Source organism: Sphaeramia orbicularis, chromosome 6 (genome assembly GCF_902148855.1).
Source record: "Sphaeramia orbicularis chromosome 6, fSphaOr1.1, whole genome shotgun sequence".
NCBI classification, from domain to species: Eukaryota; Metazoa; Chordata; class Actinopteri; order Kurtiformes; family Apogonidae; genus Sphaeramia; species Sphaeramia orbicularis.
In genome coordinates, this window is record NC_043962.1 from 54,580,060 (window position 1) to 54,593,936 (window position 13,877).

Below are 13,877 nucleotides of genomic sequence, written 5' to 3' on the forward strand. Positions count from 1 at the left end.
TTTTTCTTTATCAGTGACTCTCATGTTGTAAAATTTTATTACTTTTATTCTGGAAGCATTTTCCTTGTAGACCAGTGTTATTAGCCCTAGATTTCTAACCTGATGTTTAGCTTTTAGAGTAACAGATTCCAGATGACTGCTGACACTTTCTCTGGGTTTTTGTGGGCCAAAGACAATGACTTCAGTTTTGTCTGAATTTAGCTGCATGCACATCCACAAAAGCTAAACTAACCACAAGCCTCAGAAAAAAATCCTGCAAGATGATGAAAAATGCAGCTTGATTGCCAACAAAAATATCTGCAAAAGACAGATCAAGTACATACATACTGGTTTACACCCCATGCAACTGTATGTTGAAACACAAGAGAAAATCAACACTGGAGCCACTTTACCGCCCACTTCCATTTTTTTCTGCATGTGCCACTGCTCTGAGATAGAAGAATTTGAGTAAAACTTTATCTATAGCACTTTTTAAAACATGGCTACAAAATGGGGTACACACATAAAGGACACAACAAAAAAATAAGAATGGCCCAATCAAGCAGGAATTACAGCAAACATACACGAAAACACAGCTTGACTACGGACAAGGACATAGCATAAACACCACTGAACGTGCACATACAGAAGTACACACACCCAGACACACACACACACACACACACACACACACACACACACACACACACACTGCATATTGTTGGACTATAAAAGGCTTGATGGAAAAGGTGAGTTTTTAAAAGCTGTATTCTCTCTCTGTCTGATATGTTGAGGGAGACGGTTCCAGAAAACAGTTTAAACTTGGCTGAAGTACTCAGGTAAAGTACGAGTACCTCGACTTTATACGGCGGCACTTAGTTCCATTCCACCACCGGGTGGAAGTGATCATGCTCACATGGAAAAAAAGGATCAAGGCATAACTTTGTAGGTCACCAGTGTAATTACGTGGGTTAAGCCACACTGTTATTGCATAGATGATCCATTGCGGTGGTGCAGACGCGCTACAAAATTTATGAGATGAAAATCATCACATTTTGAGAATAAAGCCATAATATTAGGAGAATAACACTGCAATTTAAAAACACGTGGGAAAAATATCATAATTTACAAGAATAAAGTCGTACCCACCCGTCGCGTCATGGAGAACTTGGAACATTTTGTTAGGTTCTGCTTTCATTTGGGGTTTACGCATGCCCAAATACTGAGCCTATTAGCCCCGCCCACCATCAACACATAGGCAGTAGTCGTCTGGTCCAACAGAAGTGAAAGTTGGCTTTTTATCGCACTACTGCAAATTTATTTTCAAAATATTACAACTTTAATCTCATAAAACTACGACTTTATTTTCATTAAATTGAGTTTTTTTTTTTTTTAAACTGCGACTTTATTCTCATAAAATTATGGGTTTTATCTTGATATTATAGGACTTTACTCTCGTAATGACAAGTGTTTTTATTTTCTTACGCGGCCCTAATACGCCATCGTAATTTCAGGTTGTTCATTTTTGCTCAGGTTATTCATATTTTTGTGCAAGAATGGTTTGTAAATGTAAAAAAAAGCCGTATTCTCTCTGCCTCTGATATGATAAGGGAGACAAATCCGTGTATCATTCGTTCATTCGTTTTTCAATTTAAAACCAAAAATCAAAAACCAAAAAAAAAAAAACACTCACTCTTGTTTTTCATTTTCAAAACCACAATGAAAAACTGAAAACGGTTTGGTTTGTTTTTCCATTTCCTGATTTTGTGCTCAAATGAAAAGTGAAAAAAACGGATAACGATTTGGATGTTTTCAATATAGTTCAGTTGTCTGACCTGGAAGTAGTCGTTACTAGGGAAAAAATAAACAAACGGAATCATGGCCGGACTGGAGGAATATTATGCTATAATTAAGCAGCTGTTTGATACGTACGGAAGCGTATTGCATTCACGCAAAAAATTTAATTTTTTTCAGAAAACAGCATCTCGTTAATTCAGAAAATTCTGTTTGTTTCTTTTTTCCCTTGTAATGACTACTTCCGGGTCAGACAACTTAACTATACTGAAAATAGCAAAATCGGATGAAATGGTCGTTATCCATTTTTTCCATTTTTCATTTGAGCACAGAATCGGGAAATGGAAAAATGAACCATTGTCCATTTTTCACTGTGGTTTTGAAAATGAAAAACAAAACGAGTGTTTTTTTTTTTGTTTTTTGATTTTTGGTTTTAAATTGAAAAACGAATGAACGAATGATTGAGACGGTTCCAGAAAACAGTTTAAACTAAGCTGAAGTACTCAAGTAAAGTACGAGTACCTCAACTTTATACGGCAGCATTTAGTTCCATTCCACCACCGGGTGGAAGTGATCATGCTCACATGGAAAAAAAGGATCAGGGCATAACTTTGTAGGTCACCAGTGTAATTACACGGGTTAAGCCGCACTGTTATTGCATAGATGATCCATTGCGGTGGTGCAGACACGCTACAAAATTCTTTTCATTTGCTGTCATGAAGTTGAACATTAACAGTGAAGCAGCCCAGCAGAACACTGTGCTTCTCTTTAACTACTCCCATGGCATTTACAGGGTCTTCATGAGGAGTGGAGATAAAAGGCCTGGTGCTGCAGGCGCTTTTGGAACCAGCTCCTGCCTCAGACTGGAGAGTCCCTACGGCGAATGAGGGTTTAATCGCTCCCAATTGCTTCGTCTCACAAAAGGTGTGACCCCCCTACCCCCCCCACCCTCACCCCCCTCCTGCTACCACCACCTCCCTCCCATCTGTCTCTCATTCTTGCCAATGAACAAATCTTGCCGCAGGGAAATGTGCCTCTCTTTCCCTCAGCCCCTTCTTCCCCAAAACCGCTACTTTCAGCTTTTCATCCAACAAGGGAACGACGAAAGGAGTAATCAAAACAATTACCCAACTCCCATCCCGTTTCTTATGAGACTTGTCTTTTTTCATGTGAATCTTCAGCCTAAATGAAACAGGTTGTGTCTTGGGGGTTTTTTTGTGGAACATCACACAGGCAGCTGCTGTCACAACACAAGAAACGCCTCAGCGGCAGGATGGTTGTACCAGCAGGTTTAGCACTTGGCTCTTTCAACAGAAGATCCAGAACCAATTACCAAAAAAAAAAAAAAGACCAGGAAGTAGGGGGAGAAACAATGTGCAGTGAAAGCAGTCACCTTGATATGTTCAAACACTGTTGTCATACGACGTCCTGTCATCCTGAGCGGTGGAACATGTATCAGTCTGGAGAACAAAGCGCTGTGTCTCCTTGGCGAGGTGGAAACGATCCTCTCACATGACTAGAGCGGCAGCTATGGACTATTTTTGTAATCGATTCATCTATGGATTATATTCTTCGATTCAATTAACCCACAGGTGTCAAACATGCGGCCCGGGGGCCAAAACTGGCCCGCCAACAATTCCAATCTGGCCCCTGGGATGAATTTGCAAAGTGCAAGTTAGGGCATCAAACCCAAAATAATATCATAATGACCTAGAAATAATGACAACACCAATTTTTTCTCTTTGATTTTGTGCAAAAAAAACATTAAATTATGAAAATGTGTACATGAACAAACTATCCTTTAACAAGAAAATGTGAATAACCTGAACAAATATGAACAACCTGAAATGTCTGAAGTAAGTGCAATTTTAATAGTATTTTGCCTGTTATTAAATGTTTTGTGCCTCTGTAGATCTGATGTGTACTGCACATGTATAAATGAGAAGTCGAGGCATAATACTGATAAAATTGTAATCACATTTCTTAACAAATTTCATTTTTTTCAGGTTATTCACATCCTTTTTGTTTGAATAGTTTGTAAACATAAATATTGGCATAATTGAATGTTATTTTTTGTGCTACAACAGTTTGGAGTTGTCATTACTTATTGGCTGTAACGCTATTATTTTACTGGTTTGACCCACTTCAAATTAAATTGGGCTGAATGTGGCCCCCAGAAGAAAATGAGTTGGACACCCCAGAATTAACCCTTTCATGCATGAATTATGAGAGCCTAAATCAAGATTTTTTTTTCCTGAGTGTTTTTATTCCTCTTTAGGCAAAAAAACCCCCAATGAGATAGATTTTTTTTTTTTCCTTAAATTAACCTGTTTTTCATGGAGTTACAAAGATGTCCCCCATTTGGACACCATGTGTTTAATTTCTGAAGCAAAGAAACATGTATTTAAAACGCAATATCAGAGAGGGATATACTGTGTGAAAACTATGGAATAAAACCATTTTAAATGCGGCTAATCTGATGTTTTCTCACCTTTTATCATGCTATAATACTAGTTCTTACTCACTTTCATGGAGATAATATAAAAAGAAAAACCTTTTTGTGTAAGAAAACTGTTCATTACAGTCTAATAACAATTAGCAATTGATTTTACACTCAATCATATTAGTGCAGATCAGGTTTATCAAGAACATAAAGTTACAGTACTGGTATGAATTACAGTTAGGGATGTAACGATATGAACATTTCATATCACGGTTATTGTGACCAAAATTGTCACAGTTATCGTTATTATTGCGGTATTATTGAAATTGTGCTCAAAATGTTCAAAAAGTACTAATACACACACTGAAATAATTTAACCAAGTTGTATTTTGAAAAAAAATAAAAATAAAAAAATAAAAAATAAAATAAAATAACTGGCACAATGTACTTTCTCTTGGCAGAAACATTCAAATATTAACCCTTAGTGGTCTGAGCCCATTTTTTTCCGTTTTTCAGTACTTCTGATTTTGCCTTTATATACTATATAAACAAATGTTTATTATACACATGTTCGGTATCTTTTTTTTCAGCACAACTTCATCTATCTCATCTGTCTATTATTTTTTCACTTTAACCTACTATAAAAACATAAAAGGACAAAAAACACACAAAAATATATCTAAAATCTGATTTGAAAAATGTATATACTTTATTTCATAAATAACACAAAGATGCTTAACAAACCTTTTCAAAGACTTTAAAAGTGAATATTGGTTCCAAATATTAGGTATAAAAAATTAAAACTGTAATAAATTATAACTATACTCAAATATTTCACATAAAAGCAGATCTTTACATAGGCACTTTCTCCAGAAAAGTAATCAAACACAGTTATCATGACAATTAGAATTTAAATGCTAATACAAACCGTCTGCGATTTCACCGTGGTTTATCATTATACCTGTAATCATTACATCCCTAATTACAGTATATGTAAGTGTCCACTGTGTTGGCTGATATGGAACTAAAAAAATAAAATCCATGAATATACAAGAGAACAGCTGGAGAAGAACTGTCCACTGTAGTGACCAGTACGCATGAAAGGGTTAAATGATTATTTGTATAGGTGAAAAAAAAATATACCAGACCCAGCTCAAACCACAACCATAAAAAGAAAAGGATATATTTAAAAAAAAAAAAAAAAACAACTCTATAGAAATAACACTTCAAAAGTAAACTTGTAAATATAACGAGTACACACCTGGAAGTCATGGAGGTGATGTTATTATAACTGTGTCTGTCCTGTTTGTTCAGAGTCTGAAGATGTCTTTGCAGATTTCAGCATTTTTCACCACTTTTAGTAGTTATTTACTGCATTCTTGAAGATTTGGGGCTAATGATATTTCCAGTATCCACCATGTTTGTAAGGTGTAATTTAGCTTAAAAATGAAGGAAATTTAAAGAGTACCTGTTGGGAATTTTCATTGCTAGCTATCTCAAAAGATTATATATAATCAGGGATGCACCGATTCTGATACCAGTATCAGGCATCGGCTCCGATACTCAGTGTGTTCACTTGTACTCATACTTGTAAAAGTAATCCGCTACAACTGCACCGAAACCACTTACGGCCGTGTGCCATTCACAGTTCAGTGCAGCAGGTACGAGGAGGAGGAATAATGTGTGAGGAGGGTGGAGATTTTTCAAAATAAACGACGGTGATGCTGCTATACTGATGAATGGTGGAACACTGAGCACTTTTTGTCCTGTCTTTTCGTCCTGTCTGTAAGCGTGATCAAGTACCTGTCCTACACGTTCAACGTATGTATTGTTGTAATACCAAAGCCATCACCTAGACTGCAAAACAAATCTACCTACGGGTGCAAATAAAGTAACCTTGACCTTGGTGATAAAAGTAACGCTGACTGCAAGTAACATTACAGACACAGACAGATACAGACGCAGCGTTCTGTCCGTCCTCTGCGTACATTCCATCTGTTTTCCAGGTTCTGGCAGATGTGTACCCAGACGGAGAATACCAGAGGAACCGTGGAGGTAGAGGATCTGTTCAAAGAGCCACTGTGTGAGTTAGAGAAAAACTACTGACACATTTAGGACAACTACCCAGAGCTGGGCCGGTTTCCATCCTACTGACAATACTATGGAGGTATGGAGCGGTGCGGACCGCCGCCAGTGGAAGTGAAAATCAAACTTATCACTCTTTTCTCTACCTGCTGAAGGTAAGCTTTTAAACCTTACCAGAGAAAACAGGTGCACAGACAAATGCCCACAACCTTAATAAAAAAAGAGACAAATACCCACAACTTTATTTCATAATATTTTATTAGCAACAAAAGTAACAAAATTATATACATTGTTACGGTTAGGGTTAGGGGGTTAGTATTTGCATGCTTCATTGTGGGCATTCGTCTCTTTTTTCATTAAGGTTGTGGACATTTGTCATGGAATTGAGAAAACACTGCAACAGTAGTATCACATTAGTGTTACCTCTGTCGTCTCCATGTTTGTTATTACTGACTTCCTTCTTCTCGTAAAACTTTCCTCTTCCTCATGGTATTTGTCCAGTATGGTTCATTCAGAGCGGCGCCCCCTGGTGGATTAATTGACAAACGCTCATTCCAACACATTAAATGTCAGTAGCAGCACTTTGTTCCAGTCAGACTAATGACAACGACAATAAAGCACATTTAGGAGGAACTAAGAACTGGAATGGGATTATTAAGTATTCGTATCAGTACTTGGTATCGGCAAGTACTCAAATGTAAGTACTTGTATTTGTACTCAGTCTGGAAAAAAGTGGTATCGGTGCATCCCTACATATAATACTAGTGGTTCCATCAAGTAACTTAGGTTGTCAAATACATGTGTGTTCTAAGTCTCTGTCAGGTGTGGTCAGCGACACCGGTACTGACAAAACTTTGTTGTATTATCCGATTACCTGGGCTGTGATGGACTGGTCACTGACCCCGTGCAGCAGACACCCGTCTAAGATGACACATTGTCGGCCGTGCTGGGTCGCATCTTTATGACAGTGGCGGAGTACAGAGCGTACGGCTGCACAAACAACAATCACCAACACGTGCTTTAACTCAATGTAGCTCACTGACTGCTTTGTGTTTACTTATACTCATCACCAATCAATCAATGACAGGTACTTCACTTACAGCCAGCAATAGCTGCCCCCTATAGGTTCTGTCCCCGCCCATAATCCACATGATGAAAAGGTCCAGTGTGGTGCATTTAGGGTGATTTGTTTTAATGAATTTGTGCTTCTCTTGCTTATAAGTAAAACACAAAAAAAATTAATGTGATTAGCATGACCAGTGCAGGTACGCTTTAAAAAGGAAACCCTACATGTAGTAACTGCAAATATCCAAACAGTATATTTGGAGATAGATTTGTGGATTTCACTTCCTAAGAAGGGGATAATAATAATAATAATAATAATAATAATAATAATAATAATAATAATAATAATAATAATAAAAATAATAACTATTTATGTAGCACCTGTAAAAACTGAGTTTACAAAGTGCTTTGACAGACAAAGCAAAAGTGCACAACAGCAGAATAAAAACAAAACAAACACCACAGTAAAAGAGGTAAGTGCAGCAAACACGAAATCATGACTAACTTTGAATGGATCATAGTGGAGAGGGCAGAAATAACAGAACATGATGCTGTCAAATGCAAAATGAAGGAGTGGAATAAAACAGCATCATGTATGTCAATATAAATGAAGAACCAAAACAGGGTAAAATTAAATATTTAACATTAAAAACATTAAGAAGAGACAACATCACATGAAGGCAAGTCTATAAAAATGTGTTTTAAGAAGTGACTTAAAGATGACACTGATTCTGCAAACCTTATCTCCTCGAAAAATTGAAAAATTCACTTGTAAAATTCACTACAGGTATCAAGCACACTGTAAAAAATGACTGTAGAATTAACACCAAAAAGTTGAAAAAATTGCGACATAAAAAGAACTGTAAGTGATAATACAATGCAAAGTTGTTTATTTGAAAAGATTTTTGTGTTAACGATTAAATCAAATATAGCTGTAATTTTTACAGGAAGAGTATGTGAACAAAACCAGATTTGTATTTAGAAATGATGGATTTCTATTGTTTTTAGAGAATAAAACTATACAGTGAAAAACAATATGGTGCTGTTTAAATCGCAAAGATCATAATGTTGAAATAGTGGCATAATTGCTTATACATGTATATATATATATATATATATATATATATATATATATATATATATATATATATACATATACTGTGACATTCAGGTAGGATTAAGTCACAGGAGAAGGAGCTTGGTTTGCACTTCTCGGGCCCCAATACGCCGCACGAGTACGAGAAGGCAGTTTTATTGACTTTTTGCTTAACAACAACACATGTGTAATACAGCACATACCCTATTGCCACAGCACAGACCTTTCAGTCATGGTGTCAAACTAAACATGGCCTCCACACACTCAGCTCAGCTGCTCTTCCCCCCAGGCACAACATAAGTCCCATAACTGTGCAACACAAAACATGAACTAACTTTTAACGCATAATTACCTCCGCCAAGGAGGTTATGTTTTTGCCAGGGTTTGTTTGTTTGTTTGTTTGTCTGTCCGTTACTGTGCAACATAACTCAAAAAGTTATGGACAAATTTGGATGAAATTTTCAGGGTTTGTTGGAAATGGGATAAGGAAGAAATGATTAAATTTTGGTGGTGATCAGGGGTGGGGGGGCCCACGGGGGGGGCCACTGATCAGCCTTGGCGGAGGTCTGCGCTTTCCGAGTGCTTCTAGTTTCAACATGCAATGTAGCCCACCATCACATAACACAGTAACACTGCAAACCACATGAGTCACATGACTCGGCATAAACCAATCAGTGTAGCTTGCTACTATATATATATATATATATATATATATATATATAAAAGTTATGATAAAGTAAATACTTGACAATTTAACATTTTACATTTGTAAATTAATGGGTTGGTAGAGTTGGTAGAGCAGCTTGTCCAATAACCAAAGGGTTGGTGGTTCGAATCCTGGCTCAGACTGTCCATATGTCAAAGAGTCCATGGAAGACACTGAACCCTGAATTGTTCCCAGTTGGACCTGGTGGATTCATAAAGCGCTTTGGACACCGTGAAGGTGGAGAAAATGTGCTAAATAAGTGCAGTCCATTTACCAGTTAAATCTACATGTTTAAAATGTTAAATGTACATGTTTAAAATGTTAAATCTACATCTTACTCCATAAATATGTTTACAGTTGGATTACAGTATTGTTCTGGAAACCACAGCTGCCAGTTTTTTTCCGTAAAAACAACAGGATTTTTTTTACAGTGCAAATTTAGTGGAGCCAAAGTATAGAGTAGAAAAAATGGAAATAAACAAGTAAAATAAGAGTACTATGTTGTACTCTTTCATTTTCCGTATATTAGTTTTCATTTAAGCTCTGTCCAAACCCTTGATATTCCTGTAATTGTCATGTTAGTGCATCTGTGCGCTGCCGGCCTGTTCATAACCCTCATCCCAGAGGAAGATGCTAACTCCATAACATATTGCATAATCCTCTGTGCTGAACTCTTCTGATGCCTCTTGTATATTTATGCTGTTTTTTTGCCATTTCCTCCAGGGATCATTATCTCCGCGGCTGCCTCAGCGCCACACTTACCTTACTGCGCATCACCGATCAGCAACAGCACCCAGAAGAAAAGTCAGAGGACGTCTTTGCTGATCAACAGCGCCTTGACTTTGATGAAACAAAATGAGCTCCATTCTAGATATTACACAGAGCCTGGCCCTCCAATCCCAGCTGCCCACTGTTCATATCTATCCCCTGCAGGAACTTTCAGACTCCCGGGCATGTCTTCCGAAATTATAAAGGCCTTAATTAAAGATTAATGTCAGGGTTTCTTGCATGCACTGCTTAGATAACACATTTCCCTGGGCATATTGCTAAAAACCACCCAGGCTGGACACCAGATTTTCAGAACAAAAGCCCTCAGCTCTCTGGCCAACACAATCCTTTGAGCTGAAGGACAAGCAATAACAGCTCTGCTGCTGCCTCTGCAATGCCACCGCTGTGAGTGGAGCGGGGGGGAGGCTGAGTCATTTTAATTATCACAGACAGGCAAAGACACACAATCAGCCAGTCGAAGGCCCGCTGCTCGTCCCTCCGGCCCTCACAACAATTACTTCTTGGTGATGATGTCAGGGCACGCCACAGAGCGCGGATCTGTCTGTGGAAATGAGCCTTGTTTAATATGCCTGTGCACATAACCGAGGTGCGGACGCATGCCGTGGCATCTACAGGCACTGGCATCCATTTTTGCATCCAGCGTTCTGATGTAAACATGTGTTTTGTCAGCATTTTAAAGCAGACCTAGATGAAATCCACCTCCAGTCGAGCTGCGCTTGCAGTGCTGTAATAAGGCTTGTTGGTTTCACTGTCAGACAACGCCGGGCAGCTCTTTCCTCCGGCATCTCAAGGCTGAAAAAGAAGACATCCGCATCTAGTGACAAACACAACATCAGCTTCCATGTTTACAATCAATATAATTGGCCTTGTGGTGGCAGATCCTTGGAGAGGAGAGGTGTGAAGGAGGACATGCTGATGGTCTGAAAACCCTGCAATTTAGCTCTTTTATACACCTCCAGTGGGGGATTTTCAAAAAAAACAGACCTCAAAGAGTAGATGAAAACAAGCCTACCCTTCAATAACCGGTATAGATAACAGATACAGACCATGTATACCTGCTCTGAAGGGGGTGGGGGGGCGTAGGTGGGGGGGCTTATCTGATCACAGCTTTATTAGCTTACCGTTTCAGAAGCTAAAATGACTGTATCATTGCGAGTCCTGTTACAGTGGGACCGTATCTCATACCTGATAATCAACATGAAGGTCAGTTTGACTCATTGATTCTGTCTGTTACTGCGTTTCTTTTTTTTATCAGTTTTCTGACGAGAGGATATGATTTTGTGTCCTTTAGCTGTGATGGACATGTGTGTATGGATGTTCACTGATGATGGCAATGTTCCTACAAGGATCATTTGTTAGGTAATGAACAATAATACACAACACAGTGTCGTTAATGCAGTAAGAGGCAGAGTCAGTGTTTACATAATGGGAAATGTTTCAGTATTGACAATTACTTCAGAAGGAAAAGGAAACACTGGAGTTCATTCATTTCTGACAAAGAATCACAACAATTTATTGTGTTAAAAGTTAAGAGCCAAGAAAGTTCATTTTTATGTCTATTATTATTATTATTATTTATTTTTTTTAAATATGATTGATTTATCTTTTGTATGCATAGTTTTATTTGTACAAAGCATGTGTCCCTGCATACATACATACATTAATAACCATAAGTGCAATCCTCTGACATATGTTTAACAATAGAAAGGGTGATAATGAAAGGATAAGAAAGAGGGCAAAATAGTGAAAAAAATAAAAAGCTTTATATTCAAACCTCACTCACGTACACACACATAACACAGATTACACTGGGTTACAAAAAAATGTTTTTTGCAAGTTGTTTAGGTTTTTTCAACTGAAATCGGACCATTTTGCACCGCGAAATCCAAAAATGACATCTGTTTTTCTCAGTCAGGTCAGGTTTTTCTGCTAATTTGATTTTGAAAAATTTGAGCTTCTCACAAAATTGATTACATTTTTGTAACTTTATCAGTTTATTTTTTATACAGTTCTCACCCAAAATAGGTTTTAAGAGAAAAAAAATCATTTTCTAACAGGATTCCTGTTAGGTACAATGGTGTATTCACCGCAGATGTAGCAGATTACGACAGGCTTATTTTTGCATGATCTCCTAGTCGAAGCCATTTCATTCACCTGTAATACTAAAAAAACCCATTAATCATAAATTGGCAAAAGTAAAATCTTCACAACTCGTTTATTGCAAGAAATATGAAAGAATTTTGTATCATATGATGTGAAAATGCCCATAAATGTAAGCAAAAATGTTAAAAAAGTCAATATGTAGCATAGTTCAGAAAGTTGACCTGATTGAGTAAAATTAATGTGATTTTTGGATTCAGCACACCAAAATTATCCTAAATCAGCTCAAAAAACTGAAACAATAAATTTGTTGTTGACCAGTGTTATGAACAACATCAATCTATATATCAATAAGTTAAAAAATTGAAAAAAAAAAAAAAAAAAGTTAAAATCACATCATAAATCTCATTTATTTATAATGAAAATCTTTCTTAATATTCACTTTACATTTAAGGTTAATTTTCTTATCTACTGAGTAATACTGAACTTTTCTGGACATTGCACTTGCCCTTACAACTGTCAAATGATCTAAAAAAAAAAAAAAGAAAAAAAAAGTCATTATCAATAATTATATGATTTATTTCTTACAGATATTAATGTTTGCTGTGCGATGCATATAAAATATTTGATATAGGATCCAAATGTAATTTCTGGAAATGTGTTAATATTGCAGCTACTCTGAACGTACTGCATGTAATGTGTTTGTTTTGTCCTCTGTACCGCACAAGTCTTTTTGTCGGTTAATCTGTCACAGGTAAAGCTAAAGCTGAGCATCAGCAGAAACCACTAAAACCACTAAAGAACCACAAAATCTTCCAATGTGGCAGATATTCTGAAGGTGCCGAATGCACTGTAAAATCCAGTTAGTTATCATTACTTAGAAAAAGCATGCAAACCGATTGCACTTAAAAAAACAAGTAAAGAGAACTAAGTATTTTACGTTGTATGAACTAGTGCTTCCTTCGTAGAGTACACTTATAGATGAGTTTGAGCAACTAAAACAATCTAGTAGAGTGTACTTGATAACTTACTTTAGATGTACTCTGGACTTAGTAAAGACTACTCTGTCTTTAGTCCCTTTAACACACTTACCTCAGTCAGACTAACTTAGCTTTTCTAAGCTACATTTACTTGAACAGTAGTCTGACTTACTTGCTAAAACCATGCAAACCGATTGCCTTGAAAAAAGCAAGTAAGTGTTACTTCAGCAATCTAAGTGCCTTAAATATCTATACAGGAATGAAAAACAGGTTCCATTCTCCTAAAACAATCTGAATTACAATTAAACATAATAAATCAAGGTAATAACACAGTTGAAAGTTCAATTACATCAATATATATATATATATATATATATATATATATATATATATATATATATATATACATATATATATATACATATGTGTGTGTGTGTGTGTGTATATATGTATATATATATTTTTTTATTTATTTATTTATTTATTTATTTTTTATGTCAACTTTTTTTTACAAGATTGACATTCACAAACACAGGTTTAATACTGTAAGGCATCGAAATGTGGTTCAACAAAACTCATAATAAACACAGTAGAATATCAAAGGGCGCTTCATATACTTTATGAAGTTACCCTTGGCAAAGCAAATTTGTTCAGCACCAAAAGGAACCAGACTACCATTTTACTGTTAGGACGCTGGACAAGACAAGTAGGAAAAAAAAAAAGTGTGAGATACTCCCTGGTAAAATGTCCAAATAAAAGAGGATACACAAGCAAAGGTGTTAGAAAAATGGGCAATGATGACTGGGAGTACAGTTGGTGTGGGCTGCTGCCTCATCGGTA